This window comes from Felis catus, chromosome B2 (genome assembly GCF_018350175.1).
Source record: "Felis catus isolate Fca126 chromosome B2, F.catus_Fca126_mat1.0, whole genome shotgun sequence".
Taxonomy (NCBI): domain Eukaryota; kingdom Metazoa; phylum Chordata; class Mammalia; order Carnivora; family Felidae; genus Felis; species Felis catus.
The window spans coordinates 28409550-28430977 of record NC_058372.1 but is presented as its reverse complement, the minus strand read 5'-3'; the positions used below and the strand labels follow the sequence as shown (position 1 = coordinate 28430977).

The 21428-nt window shown below is 35.2% G+C and overlaps 1 protein-coding gene and 1 pseudogene across 2 annotated transcripts in view; one reads left to right on the top strand and one right to left on the bottom strand.

Moving 5' to 3' along the window:
- The window catches only part of EXOC2 (exocyst complex component 2), a 283378-nt gene that overhangs the window by 28092 nt on the left and 233858 nt on the right, over window positions 1–21428 (bottom strand). The gene's annotated exons all lie outside the window — the stretch shown is intronic.
- LOC105260561 overlaps window positions 1–21428 on the top strand; it is a 32571-nt pseudogene that overhangs the window by 1958 nt on the left and 9185 nt on the right.

The window sequence follows — 21428 nt, the reverse complement described above, 5'->3', positions numbered from 1 at the left end:
ATCTCTTCCCATGAATATAATTTTTTCCTCTAAAAAATGAGATTACACTACACATTCCAAGTAAAACTTGTTTACTTCATTTTGTAACATATCACAAACATTCTTCCATGCCAGTGTATATATATTTACCTTATCATTTTCAAGTGCTGCCTTGTATCCTACATTATGGATGTACCATAATTGTTTTATTCTGTTATTTACGATTTATTCATTTTTTTATTTATTCATAATTATTCTCCTATTATATTAGACAATTATATACTACTATAAATAATTCTGCAGTGAACATCAATCCTTATATTCTCATAGAATAATTTATGTATGATATATTCCTAGAAATGGAATTGCTGAGTCAAGGGTTTTCAGTTTTGATCAGTTCTGAAAAACTGTCATTCAAAGCCATAAAAATTATAACCTTGCTTTTTCATGCCTTTTTGTTTTCTTAACTTGGATTTTCTAATTACTATAATTAATAACTATAATATATGCTCCTCCTCAACTATGATAAAGACAAAACTTTCCATTAAAACACTAAAATAAAATTTTAATCAAAACACAAAGGTCAAAGGAAATTTACTAAAATTTACATGAGACTTATGCTCAATCTAACTACATAAAGACTGTCTAAAACAGAGCTGGAGAGAAAGAACAGTGTATAGTTACAGAAAACAACTGCTACACTACTTGAACCTATACCAAGAGCGCAAACTTTTCCATGAAGCATTTCCTGTCTTAATTGGACAGACGACTCCTTTAAACACAGACTGATTTCAAGGTACGCTGCCTAATGTTGTTTTGAAACATGATACTCTTCAGTCAGTACTATAAGAAATCAAACTTTGGAAACTCTGGAGATACTACCTACTTTATAAACCACATTTCCTGTTTTTAACCCCTATGCCCTAAGGCAGTTATCAGTCCTAGTCTTCAGATAAAAATAGATTGAAAAATACTATAAATATCCCACAATGTACTTTTTTTGGTAAAACTGAAACACTACATGAAAAAACTTTTTTTTTCTGAAATAAATTATTCAATTACACTCTTAAGGCACATTATTGAAATTACTGCCTATTAAAAAAAGGTAACCAGGAACTGTATCAGTACTGGCAGACAGAAAGGCCTAAATATTCTGCAATAAAATTAGTTTTGCTGGAATAGAGAAAGGGTTTTAAGTTCCAGGTCTTCATGTTTTAGTTTATTCATTCCTAAGTTGATTTCTTTGCCAAAATTGACAGAATGTCTTTGCCATATAGGGGATTTTAAAAGTGAACACTTGAAGAGAGGATATGCTTCATATGTAGTCTCTGAGTGAATAACCTCAACCTCTACAGTTCTCAATTTTATCAGAATCTTTTTTTGGCTTTAATTAATATGATCTTCTATATTTTATTTTATTTTTAAAGTCTATTTCTTTTGAGAGAGAAAAAGAGAGAGGGAGGGGCAGAAAGAAGGGGAGAGAGAGGTTCCCAAGAAGGCTCTGTGCTGCCAGTGCAGAGCCCAATGCAGGGCTCAAACTCACGAAAGTGTGAGATCATGACCTGAGCTGAAACCAAGAATGGGGCACTTAACCAAGTGAGCCACCCAGGCGCCCCATGATCTCCTATCTTTTAAATAAGAAGAGGAAAACTTTGTCTCATGAAAAGAGAAAACATTGCCAGCAGTGAAAATAACAATAAAATTATTTCAAGGCTTATGTTTTCCATTTTTAAGAAAAGATTTCTATTTATTAATAGTTTAGCATTCATATACATCATAGACAAATGTCTTTCAAGACTCAAAAATGAGCAAGGGTATCACAACATCTCCCATTCCAAAGTTAAAGTCTGATGGGTAAAACAAATTATGAGTTACACTACCATAAATATTACAGATCACCTCATACATTTAACAGAGAATATCAGTTTCATCATTTGAAACATGATATACTGAATTTCAGACCTAAAGGTAGACATTTAATCAATTTAACATCAGTTGATAAAACAAACTCATTTGTTTCAATTTAGCCTTCTGGCAGAAAATATTTTTTTCATTAGAAAGTACTTCAATTAGCAAAGTCAAAGAGACAAGATTCATTCTATCTATGCAAAGGAATGCATTTTGTTTTACACTTACAACGTTTTATTACATTTGTATATAACATTTCATAAACAAGTCTGTAGTGACTTTAATTTCAAAGTCTCAAGTTGTTGTTTTTTTTTAAATAAAGATGACATCAATTAAATCACAACTAATAAAATGGTTATGAGAGAAGCCAGGCTGAAGAACATGGCACTAGAGCCTGACTGGTTGGGTTAGAATCCTGCCTTCCCTAGTTAGCTGTGTGGGCCTCTGTGATTCAGTGAATGAACACACAGAAAGTGCTCTACCACTGTCTGGTCCACTGTAGATGGTATGAAAATGCAGAGTGGTACTATCCATGTTATGGAGCAGCTATTGTATCCCTATCAGTGGAATCACCACTGTGGAGCACAGCAAAGAAGTACTAACATAAAGTCCGTATTCTCAACATTTGGTCTCGGCCTGGGTGGCTCAGTGGGTTGAGCATCCGGCATCGGCTCAGGTCCAGGTCATGATCTTACTGTTCACGAGTTCAAGCCCTGTGTCAGGCTCTGTGCTGACCGCTCAGAGCCTGGAGCTTGCTTTGGATTCTGTGTCTCCCTCTCTCTCTGCCCCTCCCCTGCTCGCATTCTGTCTCTCTCTCTCTAAAAAATAAATGAACATTAAAAAAATTTTTTTAATGAGACATGGTTGATAAAAATGTTACATTAGTTTCAGGTGTACAACATAGTGATTTAACAACTCTAAATATTATGCTATGCTCATAAGTGTACCTAACCACCGATCACCACACAACACTACTACACTACCATTGACTGTATTCCCTATGTTGTATTTTTCAACGGTGACTTATTCATGCCATAACTGGAAGCCTACACCTCCCACTCCCCTTTGCTCACTTTGTCCATCCTCCTATTCCTTAACCTTTTGGTAAGTAATAGTTTTTCCTCTTTATGGGTCTGTTTCTGTTTTTTTGTTGGTTTTTAGATTCCACATAAAAGCAAAATTGTATGGTATTTGTCTTTCTGTGTCTGACTAATTTTACTTAGCATAATATCTTCTAGGTCCATCCGTATTGTCACCTCACACCAGCCACAACAACTAGTATCAAAAAGACAAGAAATAACAAGTGTTTGTAAGGATGTAGAGAAAAGGGAACCCTTGTGCACTGTTAGTGGGAATGTAAATTCGTGCAGCCACTGTGCAAAACAGTTATGGAGGGTCCTCAAAAAAACTAAAAATAGAAATACCATATGATCTAGTAATTCCACTACTGGGTATTTACTCAAAGAAAACAAAAACACTAATATAAAAAGATATATGCATCCCTATGTTTACTGTAACATTATATACAGTGCCAACATATGGAGGCAACCTAAATATCCATAGATAAATAAATGGATAAAGAAGATGTGATGCAATATTAGCCTTAAGTGAAACATTAGCCTTAAAAAGAATGAAATCTTGCCATTTGTGATAAAAATCTTTTAAATCTTTCAATAAGTATCTTTTAAGCCTAACTGTGACAATTAAAACTACTAAGCAATTGGTTGTTAAATGTTTGAAATGATGAAATTGAAGAAGCAGTATAGCAAGATAGAAAGGGCTTTGATGGTAGCATCTGACTTTGACAAGCTGTTTACTTACATTAGCCTACATTTGCATTATCTATAACGCTGGATATAAAGTTTATTGTAAGGACTATCAACTACAAAGGCACGGGAACTCAATAGTAGCAAGAAGGAGCAGGAAAGGTAGTAACAACAACTCATTTTATTGCTAGGATTTTGTTTCTCTGACTCTGCAACAAAATTTCTTTCCAATATCTGAATTCTAAGTTATTTTTCCTCTTGAAGTTATTATTAACAATTATGCAGTTGCTCTTCCATCTTCAAAATCAATGCTTCCTTTTATTACTCTACCAAATTTATTGCATAGGGAAGATTCTGGTACAGTTTTATCCAAAAACAAAAGTAACCTCTTTATTCTTCCTGATATTTTTATCTTTCATTATAGTAACATTTATAATTCTATCATACATTGAAATGATCCAGTATAAGTCACTGTTTTTCACAGAAAAAGGAAAACTGAATACACATAACTGTCCTTTTAGCAAGCCGCCACTTGTTTCTTCAGCTGGAGTAGGACTATGAGACCAAAGCCTATGAGCCCTCATTCAGGGAAAGTGGCAGCTCTCCCTCTTCGTACCTTGTTAGGGGTACCTCGGACAGAGAAAGGCACAAAGTGCTTTTTTAATCCAATTATTTACAAAATATTAGGATGTGCACAATTATATAGTATTGTTATCTCTCTGGTCTCCTATACCCTATATACTTCTCCAATAAGAATGATAAAATTAGAATTTAGAGACAGAAGAACAGGGCTGAGGTCCTAAGTCTAGTATCTTGAACAAGTCTGATTCCTTTTCTGATTCTTCAAATTTTAAAAATCAGCCAAATGGGGAAAATAAAATCTTACTCCAATGAGGTTGTTGGAAGGATAAAATGTGATAATGTATGTAAAAATAACAGTTAAACTGTAAGTTATTTTTATTTAAAAATGGACCAAAATGCAGTATCTTAACAAATTCATCAAGTTTTCAATATGACCCAAAGCAAAATGATGTTTGGTATTTCATTTTCAATGCTACAAGCTTAAAAATGACAAAAATGGGGCAACCTACATGTTTCCATTTGTACAATTATGACTTACTGTGTTACTAGGTCCTCTCTCATGCTCTTTCTAAAGCAGTGTACACAAAAGGTGTCACTTACATTTGTACAGGCATCTGAAAACACAAATGCTACCTGTTTGAAATGTTTTATCAGGAAAAAATGTTAAGACCTAGTATAATTCTCATACTGGGAAACCATTCATTTACTAAAATACTCATTTGTTCAAACATATGTTGAGAATCCACTATGTAAAGGGACTTCCTATGGTGGGGACCCCAGTGGGACTAAGGCATGGTACCTGCCATCAAGAGGCACAGTCTTCAAACTTATTGATTATCCAAGTTATAAGTAAAATAAATTTGAACCCTCTTGATATAAGATTATAATGTGTGATACATAACCTCTGATATATAAAACTATGTGCCACTATTAATAAATAATTATATTGTTTAAAACAAATACATAAATGTATAAAACATAATTTATACATATAGATGCATATTATATATTCCATGCATTAAAAATAAGAAAAACAGAAAAGGAGAATGTACAAAGGAAATAAAAATTATTTTTTAGTTTAAATATGCTAGGTTATGCTAAAGTTAAAAAAAAATATCATCTTAACACAATAGCAAATGCATGTCCTCATGAGACATGTCCAATGGGGGCCAGGGGTCTTGGCTTATGAGGCTTCACCTTAATATAAGTTTTCTAAGTTTGACATTTAGCAGAACAAAAAATGTTTTTAAATTGAAATAACAGTGATTTGAAGGTCTGAATGTTCATTTTGTTTAGATACTTGGATTTAGTGACTTTCATAGCTGAAAATGTCCTACACAAAATATTACACAAAGATATGTATTTGAAAAAGGTAAGCAATTGGCTGTACTTACTAAATGATGATACTCTGTTTTCAAGATTTTTAAATTTTCAGTTTTTCCCTCTTTTAAAATTAAGTATAACTTACAGAGGGCTGTCACAGTGGATCCCTTTGGCTGAGAGTGTCTGAGGATCTGTGGACAGTTTACTGAGCCCATTAATGCCCCTGCCCAGACTCATGTTGCTGTCATATCACGCTACCTGTGCAACCCAACCCCATCTCTGTTTGTAAGGAATGTGGCCCACAATATCAGACTGAAGGTTTACAATGGGAATTTGGTCATTATGGTCCTATAGTTCATGTGTATGCTCCACTTGATTTTTATACCTGCTATCCAAGAGGATTTGTTTATGTTCAACCAAGGATGTGTGACACTGAAGATGCTTTATTACGTAATTTGGATAGAAAATGTATTTATGGATGCCAAAATGAAATACAGTTTGCACAGAGGGATCAGAAGACTCCAAATTAAATGAAAACCAAGGAAGGGAGGAATGTGTATAGTTCTTCACACTACAACGATTATGACAGATACAATATAGATGCTCTAGGAGAAGTTATGAAAGATCAAGAAACTGGTAGTTTGATTACAACTATAGAAGTATTTATAGCCTTGGAAACAGACCAGCTGGAAGACCAAAGTGTAGCAGAAGCCATTCTGACAATCATAAAATTCAAACGCTGCCATCGATCTTTTCAAGATCAAATCCAGTTCAAGATCACAGTCCAAGTTCCAGCTCAAGAAAGAAATGAAGGCTATCCTGAACAGAGGCAGCCAAGCATTGCCCTCCCAGGGTAAGGAAACGGCATCTTCCCTTACCCACCCTCCCAAGCCCACCAGCATGGTCAGACTTCAGAGGGAAACACAGAGCCACCTAGTGGAGGCCAGGGTTGCTTACACCAAGTCCCACTCATCTGCACTTTGGAGCCACATTTCCACTGAAACAAGTCCCCCTGAGAATCAGCACAGCAGGCCCTTCCCAGAGAAGACCAGGACAAATCCCTTCCACCTGTTTAGTCTACAGATCATAGGGTGCTGCAGCTCTAGGGGTGTTTCAGCTCTAGGGGAAACTGGATCTAGCTTTATTTGGGTTTCCTTTATTTGTTCATTTTCTTTGCTTCTGTTTTTGTTTATAGTTTTTTTTTTCTTTCTATTTCTTAGATAAAGAACATTTTTATTCTATTCTATTTTATTAAAAATTTATTTATTTTTTTCTTTTCTCTCTTTTCTCTATCAAGCCTCTCTTAACAAGCAGACTGAAACACACCTAAGATCTAACTTCATTTATTGAAGTTTTTTCATTTTGTTTTAATTTTTAATATTTTTAAATATTTTTTAATGTATATTTTACTTTTGAGAGAGAGAGCAAGCACATAAGTGGGGGAGAGACAGAGAGAGAGAGAGAGGGAGACACAGAATCCAAAGGAGGCTCCAGGCTCTGAGCTGTCAGCACAGACCCTGACACGGGGCTTGAACTCACAAACCCTGAGATTATGACCTGAGCCAATGTCAGATGCCTAACCAACTGGGCCACCCAGGAGCCCCTGATTTTTACTTATTATTTTACTTTATTAATTTTTTTTCTTTCTCCAAAATGACAACATAGAAGACTTCATCCAGAAAAGAAGAGCAGGAAGAAATGACAGCCAGGGATTTAATTGACACAGATATAAGTAAGATGTATGAACTAGAATTTAAAAGCACAATTATGGGGTACCTGAGTGGCTCAGTCTGTTAAGTGTCTGACTTCAGCTCAGGTCATGATCTCGCAGTTCATGAGTTCAAGCCCCATATTGGGCTCGCTGCTGTCAGCCTGTCAGTGTAGAGCCTGCTTCAGATCCTCTGTCCCCCTCTCTCTGCCCTTTCCCCACTTGGACTCTCCCCTAAAATAAATAAAATATTAAAAAAAAAAACTAAGAGTGCCTAGGTGGCTTGGTCAGTTAAGTGTCTGATTTCAGCTCAGGTCATGATATCACAGTTTGTGAGTTCCAGCCCCACATTGGGCTCTGTGCTGACAGCTCAGAGCCTGGAGCTTGCTTCAGATTCTATGTCTCCCTCTCTCTCTGCACCTTCCCTGCTCACACTGTCTCTCTTTCTCTCCCAAAAATAAACATTAACCCCACCCCCCAAAAATTATAGGAACAAGCTGGGGTTGAAAAAGGCATAGAAGACACAGGAAAAATCCCTTTCTGCAGAGATAAAAAGAGCTAAAATCTTGTCAGGCTGAAATCGGAAGATGCTATAACCAAGGCACAATCTTGAATGGATGCCATGATGGCGAGGATGGATGAAGCAGAGCAGCAAATCAGTGATACAGAAGGAAAAATTATGGGGAAAAAATGAAGCTGAACAGAAGTGTGAGACAAAGGCAGAAGGATCATTATACAAGACTTAAAGAACTCAGTGATTTATTAAAGAGGATTAACATTCGTATCATAGGAGTCCCAGAAGATGAAGAGAGAGAAAAAGGGACAGAAAGTTTATGTGAGCAAATTACAACTGAAAACTTCTCTAATGTGGGGATGGACCCAGACATCAAAATCCAAGAAGCAGAGAACTCCCATTAAATTCAACAAAAGCTGATCATTGCCAAGGCATATCATGGTCAAACTCACAAAATAGACAGACAAGGAAGGAGTCATGAAAGCAGTAAGGTTCGGGAAAAAAGTCCTTAACCTACAAGGGAAGACAGATCAGGTATGCAGTAGATCTGTCCAAAGAAATTTGGTAGGTCAGAAAGGAGTGGCTAGATATATTCAACATGCTGAATCAAAAAATATGCAGCCAAGAATTCTTAATCCAGCAAGGCTGTCATTCAGAATGGAAGGAGAGATAAACAGTTTCCCGAGACTAACAAAAACTAAAGGAGTTTATGACCACTAAACTAGCCTTGCAAGACATTTTAAGGGACTCTTTAAGCAGAGAAAGACAAAACAAAACAAGATCAGAAGAAACAAATACCAGAAAGGACCAGAGAGGATCACCAGAAACTTCAACTCTACAGGTAATGCAATGGTACTAAATTCAAATCTTTCAATAATCACTCTGAATGTAAATGGACTAAATGCTCCAATCAAAAGACATAGGGTATCAAAATGTATAAAAAACCAGGATCCATCTATATGCTGCCAATAAAAGACTCATTTTAGATCTAAAGACACTTGCAGATTGAAAATGAGGGGATGGAGAACCGTCTGTCATGCTAAGGGATATCAAAAGTAAGCAAGAGTACCCATACTTAATATCAGACTAACTAGATTTTAAAACAAAGACTTAAAAAGAGATGAAGAAGTGTATTATATCATAATTAAGGGGTCTCTCCATCAAGAAGATCTAGCAATTATAAATATTTATGCTCCCAACTTGAGAGCATGCAAATATATAAATCAATTAAATCAATTAATAATAAACATAATGAAACTCATTGATAATAATACAATAATAGTAGGGGACTTTAACACTCCACTTACATCAGAGAACAGATCATCTAAGCAGGAAATAAACAAGGAAACAATGGCTTTGAATGACACACTGGACCTGATGGACTTAACAGATATATTCAGAACATTTCATCCTAAAGGAGCAGAATACACATTCTTCTTGAGTGCACAAGGAACATTCTCTAGAATAGATCACATACTGGGTCACAAATCAGCCCTCAATATGTGCAAAGATCATATCATGCATACTGTCAGACCATAATGCTATGAAACTTGGAATCAACCACAAAAAACAAAAATGTGGAAAGATCAAAAATACTTGGAGGTTAAAGAACATCCTATTAAAGAATGAACTGGTTAACCAAGAAATTAAAGAGGAAATTAAAAAGTACATGAAAACTGATGAAAATGAAAACACGACAATCCCAACTTCTGGGATGCAGAAAAGGCAGTTAAAAGAGTAAAGTATATAACAATCCAGACCTTCCTAAGAAGGAAGAAATGTCTCAAATACACAATCTAACTTTAAACCTAAAAGATCTGGGGAAAAACAAACCAAAACAAAAAAAACCTGCAAATAAAGCCCAAAGTCAGCAGAAGACAGGAAATAACAAAGATTAGAGCAGAAATCAATAATATCAAAATCAAAACAACAGGAGAACAGATCAATGAAACTAAAAGCTGGTTCTTTGAAAGAATAAACAAAATTGATAAATACCTGGCCAGACTTATCAAAAATAAAAAGGAAAAGACCCAAATAAGTAAAACCATGAATGAAAGAGTAGTGATCACAACCAACAACGCAGAAATACAAACTATTATATTATGAACAATTATACCCCAACAAATTGGGCAATCTGGAAGAAATGGATAAATTCCTAGAAACACATAACCTAAGAAGAAAGGGAAAACTGAACAGACCTATAACCAGTAAAGAAATTCAATCAGTAATAAAAACAAGTCTTCCAACAAACAAGAGCCCAGGGCTGGATGGCTTCCCAGGGGGAATTCTACCAGTCAAGAAGAGTTAATAACCTATTCTTCTCAAACTGTTCCAAAATACAGAAATGGAAGGAAAACTTCCAAACTCATTCTATGAGGTCAGCATCACCTTGATTCCAAAACCAGACAAAGACCCCACTAAGAAGAATTACAGACCAATTTCCCTGATGACCATGAATGCAAAAATTCTCAACAAAACAGTAGCAAATCGAATCCAACAATACATAAAAGAATTATTCACCACAATCAAGTGGGATTTTTTTCCTGGGCTACAGGATGGTTCAATATCTGCACATCAATTAACGTGATACAGGACACTGACAAAAGAAAGGATAAGAACCACATGATCCTCTCAGTAGATGCAGAAAAAACATTTGTCGAAATACAGCATCCTTTCTTGATAAAAATCCTCAAGAATGTAGGGATAGAAGAAACATACCTCAACAACATCATAAAGACCATATACGAAAGACCCACAGCTAATATCATCCTCAATGTGGAAAAGCTGAGAACTTTCCCCCTAAGATCAGAACACAGCAGGGATGTCCACTCTCACCACTCTTGTTCAAAATAGTACTAGAAGTCCTAGCCTTAGTAATCAGACGACAACAACAACAACAACAACAACAACAACAACAACAACAACAACAAAAATAAAAATAAAAATAAAATAAATAAAATAAAATAAATAAAAGGCATACAAATTGGCAAGGAAGAAGTCAAACTTCCACTATTTGCAGACATGATTCTCTATATGGAAAACTGAAAGACTCCACCAAAAAATTGCTAGAACTGATACGTGAATTCAGCAAAGCTGCAGAATATAAAATCAACATGCAGAAATCTGTTGCATTTCTATACATCAATAATGAAGCAGCAGAAAGAGAAATCAAGAAAACAGTCCCATTTATAACTGCACCAAAAACCACAGGAATAAACCTAACCAAAGAGGTAAAAGATCTGTACACTGAAAACTATAGAACAGGTATAAAAGAAATTGAAGAAGACACAAGGAAATGGGAGAAAATTCTATGTTCATGGATTAGAAGAACAAATATTGTTAAAATGTTGATACTACCCAACACAATCTATATATTCAATGCAATCCCTCTCAAGATACCATCAGCATTCTTCACAGAGCTAGAACAAACAATTCTAAAATTTGTATGAAACCAATAAAGACCCTGAATTGATGAAGTAATGTTGAAAAAGAAAACCAAAACTGGAGGCATCATAATTCTGGACTTCAAACTATATTACAAAGCTGTAATCATTAAGACAGTATGGTACTGGCACAAAAAACCAGACACATAGACCAGAGGAGCAGAACAGAAAACCCAGAAATGGACCCACAAATGTATGGCCAACTAATCTTTGACAAAGCAGGAAAGAATATCCAATGTAAAAAAAAAAAAAAAAGACAGCTTCTTTAGCGAATGGTGATGGGAAAACTGGAGACATGCATAAGAATGAAACTAGACCACTTTCCCACACCATACACAAATTCAAAAAGGATGAAAGACCTACATGTAAGACAGGAAACTATCAAAATCCTAGAGGAGAATAAAGGCAGCAACCTCTTTGATGTAACAGCAACTTCTTACTTGACATGTCTCCAAAACGCAAGGAAAACACAACTAAAAATGAACTATTGGGATCTCATCAAGATAAAAAGCTTCTGCACAGCAAAGGAAACCCTCAGCAAAACTAAAAGGCAACCAACCGATAGAATGGTAGAAGATCTTTGCAAATGACATATCGGATAAAGGGTTAGTATCATTTTAATTATAACCATTCGCCCAGTACAGGGAAAACTGCCACGTGTTTTTGAAGCATTGTTGCAACATTGTATTCCTGATAATTTAAGTAAACAAAACCATGAGTAAATGAATGATACATGCCCCAAAATATCAAGATTTATCCATTTGACTTAACACTAGTATCTAAGACTTTGATTTAGATTTTGACCTAGACCTAGATTGTGATCTTGACTACATTTGAATCAAAGTGGTTCTTTTTTCCTTGATTCATTTTTATATCTTGAGCCAGCCTTATAATGTGTTTTGGAATCTGTTTTAGAGGTAAATGCTTCTAAATCTATAACAAACTTATCAAACTCAACACCCCCTAATAAACAATAATCCTGTGAAGAAATGGGCAGAAGACATGAATAAACATTGTTCCAAAGAACAGATGGCTAACAGACACATGAAAAGATGCTCAACATCACTCATCATCTAGGACATACAAATCAAAACTATGATGAGCTATCACCTCACACCTGCCAGAATGGCTAGAATTAACAACTCAGGAAATAAAAGATATCGGCGAGGATGCAGAGAAAAGGGAACACTTTTACACTGTTGGTGGGAATGCAAACTGGTACAGCCACTCTGGAAAACAGTATGTACGTTCCTCATAAAGTTAAAAAAGAACTACCCTATAACCCAGTAATTGCACTACTAGGTATTAGCCAAAGATACAAAAAATGCTGATTTGAAGGGGCACATGCAATAGCAGCATTATCAACAACAGACAAACTATGGAAAGAGCCTAAATGTCCACTGACTGTTGATTGGATAATGAAGATTTGGTACATATACACAATGGAATATTAGTCAGCAAGAAGAATGAAATCTTGCCATTTGCAACAACATGGATGGAAGCAGAGTGCATTATGCTAAGCAAAATAAGTATCAGAGAAAGACAAATATCATATGATTTCACTTATATGTGGAACTTAAGAAACAACCAGAGAGGAATGGAAGGAAAAATCAGATAAAAACAGAGAGGAAGGCAAACCACAAGAGACTGTTAAATATAGATAACAAATATAGAGGGGAACTAGGTGGGGGCTATGGGCTAACTTGGTGATGGGCATTAAAGAAGGCATTTGTTGGGATGAGCACTGGGTGTTATATGTAAGTGATGAATTACTAAATTCTACCCCTTAAACCAATGTACTGCACTGTATGTTAGCCAACTTGAATCTAAATAAAACTTAAAGAAAGAAATGAAGGCTCAATCACATTTTAGGTGTGCATCTCTTACAAAAACCAGAGGCATTTACTTCTAAAACAGATTCCAAAACACATTATAAGGCTGGCTCAAGATATAAAAATGAATCAAGGAAAAAAGAACCACTTTGATTCAAATGTAGTCAAGATCACAATCTAGGTCTAGGTCAAAATCTAAATCAAAGTCTTAGATACTAGTGTTAAGTCAAATGGATAAATCTTGATATTCTGGGGCATGTATCATTCATTTACTCATGATTTTGTTTACTTAAATTATCAGGAATACTATGTTGCAACAATGCTTCAAAAACACGTGGCAGTTTTCCCTGTACTGGGCAAATGGTTATAATTAAAATGATAGGCAGTTGAGCAGCCACTCTTAAGAGCCAGTTTGTTTAATGTTATGGGCAGCTACCAGTTTGTGGTATCTCCATGTATTAAAATTTTTTTTAATGTTTGTTTATTTTTGAGAGAGAGACAGAGCACAAGTGGGAGAGGTGCAGAGGGAGAGGGAGACACAGAATCCGAAGCAAGCTCCAGGCTCCAAGCTGTCAGCACAGAGCCCAATGCGGGGCTTGAACCCATGAACCATGAAATCATGAACTGAGATAAAGTCAGACACTTAACTGACTGAGCCACCCAGGTGCCCCCTCTGTATATTTTTGTAAAGATTCTCATTTTTTATGCTTGAAGTATTGGTGAGGAGATATTGGTTGACCATAATTTGCAACACTATCTTATTAAAAATTTACTTTCATATCCATATTTGGTATAACTGTTAACACAGAAATGTAGCTTGCTAATAAGATAGAATGATGTAAAAGTGAAGTTGTAGCCATAGTACAAGTGAGACTGATCAGACACATTTAGGTTAGACCTTTTTGTCTTAAGATGTCTACTAGATACATGATAATAGTTAACTTATGACACTGTGGAATAGTTCTTTTGCTAACTATCTTGGGGAATGATGTCAACTGGGTTAAGTAGGACTTGGGGGAAGATTGAGTTTTTGACTGAAAGATGTAACCTTCACTGCTTTTTTCTGGTTTCTATGATGATTTAGAACATATAAACATTGGAAGAACTCACCTTAAAATCTGAGCAGGTCAATGATGGCAGAAATAATTTTAAGGGGAAAAATGCTCTCAAGTAGTTACCTTAAACTTTAAAGAGCATTGCTAGTCATATTGCTTCGTTTTCTTACTGCTATTAAAAAGCAGCAAGTAAATTGCTTCAGACTAGGCTTATGTTTATGCATATGCATAGTACAAAAGAACTGAATTTTGATGTTTATAGCACTCAGTCTGTGCATTTGTATCAAAATTTGCCTACCACTTTATGAAGGAAGCTTGTTTTTCACACCTGTTTATTGCATGTGAGGCAAGTTGAAAAAGAGTAGTCCCATTCTAGTTGATTCTGTGGTGCCATGAAATTTAAAATATTTTGGAAAAAGAATTAACTTTAAGAGTTACATCTCTGAGTGTGGCTGGTTATCAATGTAGTATCTGGCAATACCTGACTAAAAAAGAAAATTATATCTCAACCATTTATAATTTCTAGCATTTCTGTGAGAAATCATTTGGGGGGCAATAAAAGGGACATGCCCAAACTCATTTCAGAATAAAGGCTGGTATCTTTAAAAATTACAGATAACTTGTTTGCAGGTATAAGTAAGAAATATTGTGGGGAGACAATTCCTTTTGGAGGATCATTTTTATCAATTTTTGTTTTAGTAATATAGGCCTTGCCTGTAAAGAACAAAACATAGTTTTAAAATACTACTTGTGGAATGTTTTTAATGGACTGATTCTAGAACTTTTGTATATTTGACAGTATTTTGAACTTTCATTTCTTTACTGTTTGCAGTTAATGTTTATGTTCTGCTATGCAATAATTTATATGCACATCTAATTTTTTTAGATTTTCCTAGATGTAAACTCTACAACAAAAAGTCTATTTAAAATTGTAGCAGTCGTTTGCAGTTCTACCAAAGAGGAAGGTTGTGGGGCTAAACTTCATATTTTCTTTCTTTTAGAAGCTTCTCAAAAGGTATTTTTTATATGTTCTTTTTAACAAATATTGTGTCAACCTTGAAAACATCAATGTTTAGATCAAAACAAGACCCAGCTTATTTTCTGCTTGCTGTAAATTAATCAATCATGCTAGAATAAAAACAAAATGAAGGGGAAAAATTAAGTACAACTTATAATAAGCCATGTAAATCTTAAGTGTATAACCTGATGGGTTTTTTTTAAATTTGTATACACATATATAACCACCATCCACATCAAGACATAAAATATTTATATCCAGCATCCCATCAGGCTCTTTTGTAGTCTTTCCCAGACAATATACCCCCACCTATAAGGTAATCATTATTCAGACCTCCATCTCCATTGATCAGTATGTTGGCTTTCATAGAAATGAAATAAGGAACTCCTACAGAAGCAGACAGTATGTACTCTTTTGGATATGGACTCTTCCTCTATTATATCTGTGAGAACCATTAATATTGCATATGGAAGAGCTTGGTCATTGTCATTGCTATACAAATCTTACTGTATGGCTACACCACAATTTATGTACCCATTCTAACTGCTGAATAACATCTGAATTGTTTCCAATTTTTAGCTATTTTAAATAAAACTGCTATGAATGTTGTTGTCTTTTGGTAGGCATAACACTCATTTCTCTTAGGCAATATACTGGAATCAAATTGGGTCATGGCAAAAATGCAAATTTATCTTTAGTGGACACTGCCAGTTTTCCCATGGTGAAAGACTATGTGCCCACCAAAAGCACTTCACTGTCAACAATAATTTATGCATGGTCTTCCTGGATACTGGCACATGTGTCCAAAAATAGCACTTGTTCTAGTTAAAAAAAGGGGGGAAGGGATTTGTTAATCACTTTTCCTTAGTAGAAAACAAAACAAAAAAAATAAGCCATAGCACAAAATCAAAAAAGAAGAGAAAAAGGTCTAAGAAAATATACCAATTTTTCTTTTCATTATACAACCCAACTGTAGAATATTAATCTTTTTCATATCCATCATATTTAAACTCCCTGAAGGTGGCTTTTTGTGTTTTCATAAAACCTATAACTAAGCTCCTTCAATACACAAACTTACTAAAAGTGATATGCATTCTACATATAATTCTTAAAGTTCTTGTTACTGTAATCATAGGCTGTCACTCCATTTGCAATCAGAAAGGACAGCAATTTCAAAAAATGAAAAATGGGTTTTCAAAAATATCATATTTATGAATTTACTTTGGTTGTCACTCAAACATTTTTATTATCTGTATGAAACATTATCAGTAAATTGATACAAAAGAAAATCCATATCCCAAGTAAATATCTTATACATTATAAAGATTTTATTATCATGTTTAACTTGCTCCTATAGACACAAGCTGCTTTGTTGATGTCTATTGCTCTAATCACTCAAAACTTAGCCCCAAACTGAGTTTTGGATTCAAACAATATCACTGTTGGACTGTTGATACAACACAGAGTTTACCAAATTAGCTTGCTGATAAATAATAAATCGAGGCAGAAAAAGTCCCAGTTTTGTCAACAACATGGTGCTCCAGGGCCTTCAGTAACCCTTCACCTGAGACTTGGTTTCCTCTGTTCTGAAGAGAAGAATGTGCCAGGTGTCTGAGACCCTTTCAGACCTGTCAGTTTCCCTTCTAATGGGGACTCCCAGGAAATATTCAAGATGTTGTTGTTTTAAAAAACACATACTCAAAAGTTTTCCACTGTAATGTTCAACAGTTATCAAAATGGCTTATTCTTAAGCTATACTAAAGTAATTAGGGGTGGGCTTTTGTTGCTAATTAAGAGAAGATGGTTAAGGAAGTTGGATGTAATTAACCCAATAAATATTTATCAACCTGCTGTTTACCTATGAGGTTCTCTCCTGTACTGGGGGAGAGATGCAGACAGAGATGGCTTTTCTGACCCTGATTGATGACATATTAGAGAAGATGAAACCCAAAGAATTGTTCTACAGTTTAGCTTTCTCACAAAATTCTATAGGTGTGCATCTTCTACTAGAATGAGTAAATTCATGTGCCTTTTCCATTCACTGAGAACAGTTTTTGAGTACACAATCTGCCTGTGGCACTTTCTCAGTGGCTTCAGACTGGGTGGTGATGAAGATGCAGCCCCTCCAGGGGTTCTCTGGAAGCTCACACCTAGGTGCACACAAGGACCTTAGGCATGCCCAGGTGGGAAGCTCCAGCACTTCCAGGTGGGAGTGCTCCAGCAGAGCAGAAGCCCAGAGGAGGGTACAGGGGGATGCAGGAGCAGCTGAGTAAGGGCTGGCAAAGCTAAATGAGGGCAAGAGATATCTTTGAAGGTTATTGTGAAGGGAAAGTTATAGGAGCCAATGACCAGATTTGTGCATATAAAAAACTTTAAGGAGAATGATAAGCAGCAATGGCTTAGTTATAAAGTAACAGTTTTCAAAATTTTCCCTTTCAATCCTAGCCACAGTAAAGGCATATGAATGGTTTTGCGTTTGATGAAACTATAAACATATTGGTTTTTACAGAATATGCCAGAAACAAATTAATAATATTGTTATGGTATAAAGAAGAGAACACTTGAAATACACATTTTTCAGTCCTTCCTAGAAGTTAGGCAACTAGGAATCCTAACTTACTCCCACACTTCCCCAAGTAAAGAAACACAAAGAGAAACAAAGAAATTAAAGAACAAAAAACCAGGAAGGCCAGTTAAGGGAATGTGGGCATTGGAAGTGAATAGGAAAATAGAAAAAAAATTCTTCTCTTAACGTCCTTCTGTCCTTTCCACACTGAGTTTTCTGATCTCCTACCTATCCCTGGCTTTTTTGTAATCTCTCTTGTTCTCTTTAAAATCATCAAAATATCCGTTGGATATAAGGCAATTCCAGAGAGCTATGCAGACCCATCTTAGCACAAGTAGTTTTGGAGCCAAAGTATGGCCAGTTGGATTCTAGATGTGTTGGTATAACAGGGCACATTATAGTCTTGAAGGAGAGATAACAACAATAATTTTAATTAAATAATAATTTTCAATCAAAAGAGAGACCATGTACACACACACACACACACACACACACACACACACACACCACACACACAGTGTTTAGGTATCTGCAGTGAGTATAAAGTAGCTTTCAGGGTTTTTTTTTTTTTAGACAACTTGTCTGTCCTTAGTTTCACTTCTGTTATTTTAATGCCTTAGAGTCTGTTAACCAGTGACTAAGGAATAAAAACACTTTTTTTTTAGATTATTGCAAGGAAGAATTCATTTTTTAAAATGTTTATTTATTTTTGAGAGAGAGAAAGAAGAGAGACAGAGCACAAGCAGGGGAGGGGCAGAAAGAGAGGGAGACACAGAACCTGACGCAGGCTCCAGGATCTGAGCTGTCAGCACAGGGCCTGACACAGGGCTGGAACTTGAGAACCATGAGATCATGATCTGAGCCAAAGTTGGATGCTTAACCAACTGAACCATCCTGGTGCCCCAGAAATAAAAAACTTTTGATGGTGACTTAAAATTTGTTAAGAAGTTTAAATATAACATTTGGAAGTCATCTGAACTTCAGCTTTCTGTTGTGATGCATGTTATAAATAACGGGGGAAGCATAACATTTGTCAGAGCTTTCCAGGTTAAAGTAATAATTTGGAATTGTCTATTCATTCTACTAGTCCAATGCACTCCACCCATCTAAATACTAAGACAATATAAAGTGTTTCATTAAAATTTACATATAATGCAGAGTGAAGAGATACTATACTAAAATTAATCAGTTTGTTGTATCAGGTCAATAAAAATTTCTGAATATGAACAAAGTGGAAATAAGGTAACTCCTTGATAGTAGTTACAACACCTACGCTAAATTACGAAAATGATGATCCAAATGTCAACAGTACCTGTAAGCTGTCAATGTTACCAAACCTGGAGCTATGCAGTTACATTTTGGACCTGCAACTAGCCAAACAGAAGAGTGGACATAGCCACTTGCTCATCGTGCCTGACAAGCACCACAGACTTCCACAGGTTTTCAGGGCATGCCCTAAGTCAGAGATCAAAATAAAGGCAAGCCCTCTAATGCCCTTTAAAATTTTTCACACAGAACTATTTAAAGACAAATATTTTTAAATTAGTGTAGCCAAGGTCACAAGGAAATAATAAAATAGCTGGGGTGGAGAAAAGAATGCCAAAATGGTAGAATACAGACAAATATCTGTTATCTTGGGTTTTACCATGGTGTACACAACTGTGAAGTGTGTATATGACTTTTAGAATGACTCTTTTTTTTTAATGAGTCAGATAATTTAATAAGTAAACATATTATTGAGACATACAGTGGACAATTGGATTCTAACTTTTATATGACAAAACTTTACAGAATTTTCATAAAAAAAATGAATTTACATATAGCCTCACCATGAGAACTATTAATTTTACTGTCCCTTTAAACATTCATATATGTCTCTGAATTGGCATTATAATAATTATCCTTGATTTATTATTATTTTTAATATGAAATTTATTGTCAAATTGTTTTCCATACAACACCCAGTCAGTGCTCATCCCAACAGGTGCCCTCCTCAATGCCCGTCACCCACTTTCCCCTCCCTCCTACCCCCATCAACCCTCAGTTTATTCTCAGTTTTTAAGGGGAGGGGGAAGGGAAAAAAAATAGAATGACTCTTAGGTATACAAAATCAGGTAAAGTAAGGAAAATAAAACCCTAACACCTCCCATAGACCCTTTTTACAGATTCATAATTACAGAATATACATATATAGTTCTTCTAATGTCTTTCTGACTAGGAGACACCTCTTTACAGGGGACATAACCTTTCACTACCTGACTGGTAAGAACTATGATGTTAAGGAATGGGCTTACCTGGTGCTGACTTGAACAAAAGCAATGGTATTGTTGGAACATAAGAAGCCACCAGGTAATGTGACTGCTGCTAACACTGCTTATCCAATTACAGAATGAGCTTTTTGGATGAGAGTTAATGAGACAGACCACAAAAAAAGCCCAGGGGGACATAGGAAGAACAGGAACAAAGTATGAAAAAAGTAAAAGCAAAGTAAAAGAAAAGAAGTTGCTTCAAATTTTACATTATTTCAATATTTATATTATTTCATTTCCTTCCAATGGCTGATTCCACATCTGGGACAAGAAAGCACACAGTAAGCATGCAACACCTCAATATACCAGGGAGTAAGGGAGCACCATGAAGCTGTACTTTCAGAGTCAGGAGCCCATCTGAAGAGATTCCCCAGACAAAGAGGGCACAAATTGATTATTAAAAAAAATAACTACTATAATAAGTTGAAACTCATTAAATATGTTCAAACCAACAAAAACAATAATTTTTTAAAAATCTTATTGATCACTTTTTAAAATGTGAGGGAACCAACTCAATCTGAAAACTGATTTAAAAAAAGAGAAAGAATTAAGCATATCTTGCCTTTCCTTTAGGAACTTCAGAGTAACAAAACAGTTGATGAAAATTTTCTATTTAGTGTTTCAGCAAACAATCATAAATTTGTAATCCTTAAGGAAAAAACTGGTCATGGCAACAATTCCCAATGATGTTAAAACCACCAGATGAAAAGTTTATGATAAACTTTTAAAGACTGGATTGAGCCAGTAACACTTGAATTCAATTTTCAATCTTAACATCACAAAAAAAGACAACCAAACCCTATGTACCTCCTGATGGCAGCAAGCAAAATTAAAATAAAACCAAGCCTGAAACTGATAAAGTTACTTTATTAATCACAAATTATAGGAAGCACAAGGAACGGAAGAGAATAGTAAATGACACTAAGAGGAAGCAATTTGAAAAATGCAGAAAGTGAGAATACATAGAGAACAATCAACCTGATTTATTCAATAAATAAATAAAAGAGGGGACCCTAGAGGAAAAAAAGAAAAAATTAAGAGACGTATCAACAAAATGCAACATATAGACCTTGGCTGAGTCCTGATTTGAACAAACTATCTAAAAAGCTTTTATGAGAATTCTGAACATTGACTAGATATTTGATAAAAGTGAGAAATTATTGTTAATTTCTTCCAGATCTGATGATGGTATCACGGTTATTTTTTTAAAAAATCAGTCCTTATCTGATCTGTGTATGGATGAAATGATCTAATGTCTGGAATTCACTTCAAAATAATATATCCAAAGGTAGTGGGGAGTTGAGAGGTACAGATAAAAACAAGTTTGGCCATGAGCTCATAATTGTTGAAGCTGGCCAACATGACAGTCAAGATTTGTTTTACTATTCTACTTTGATATATGCCCGAAATGCCCAAAATGAAAAG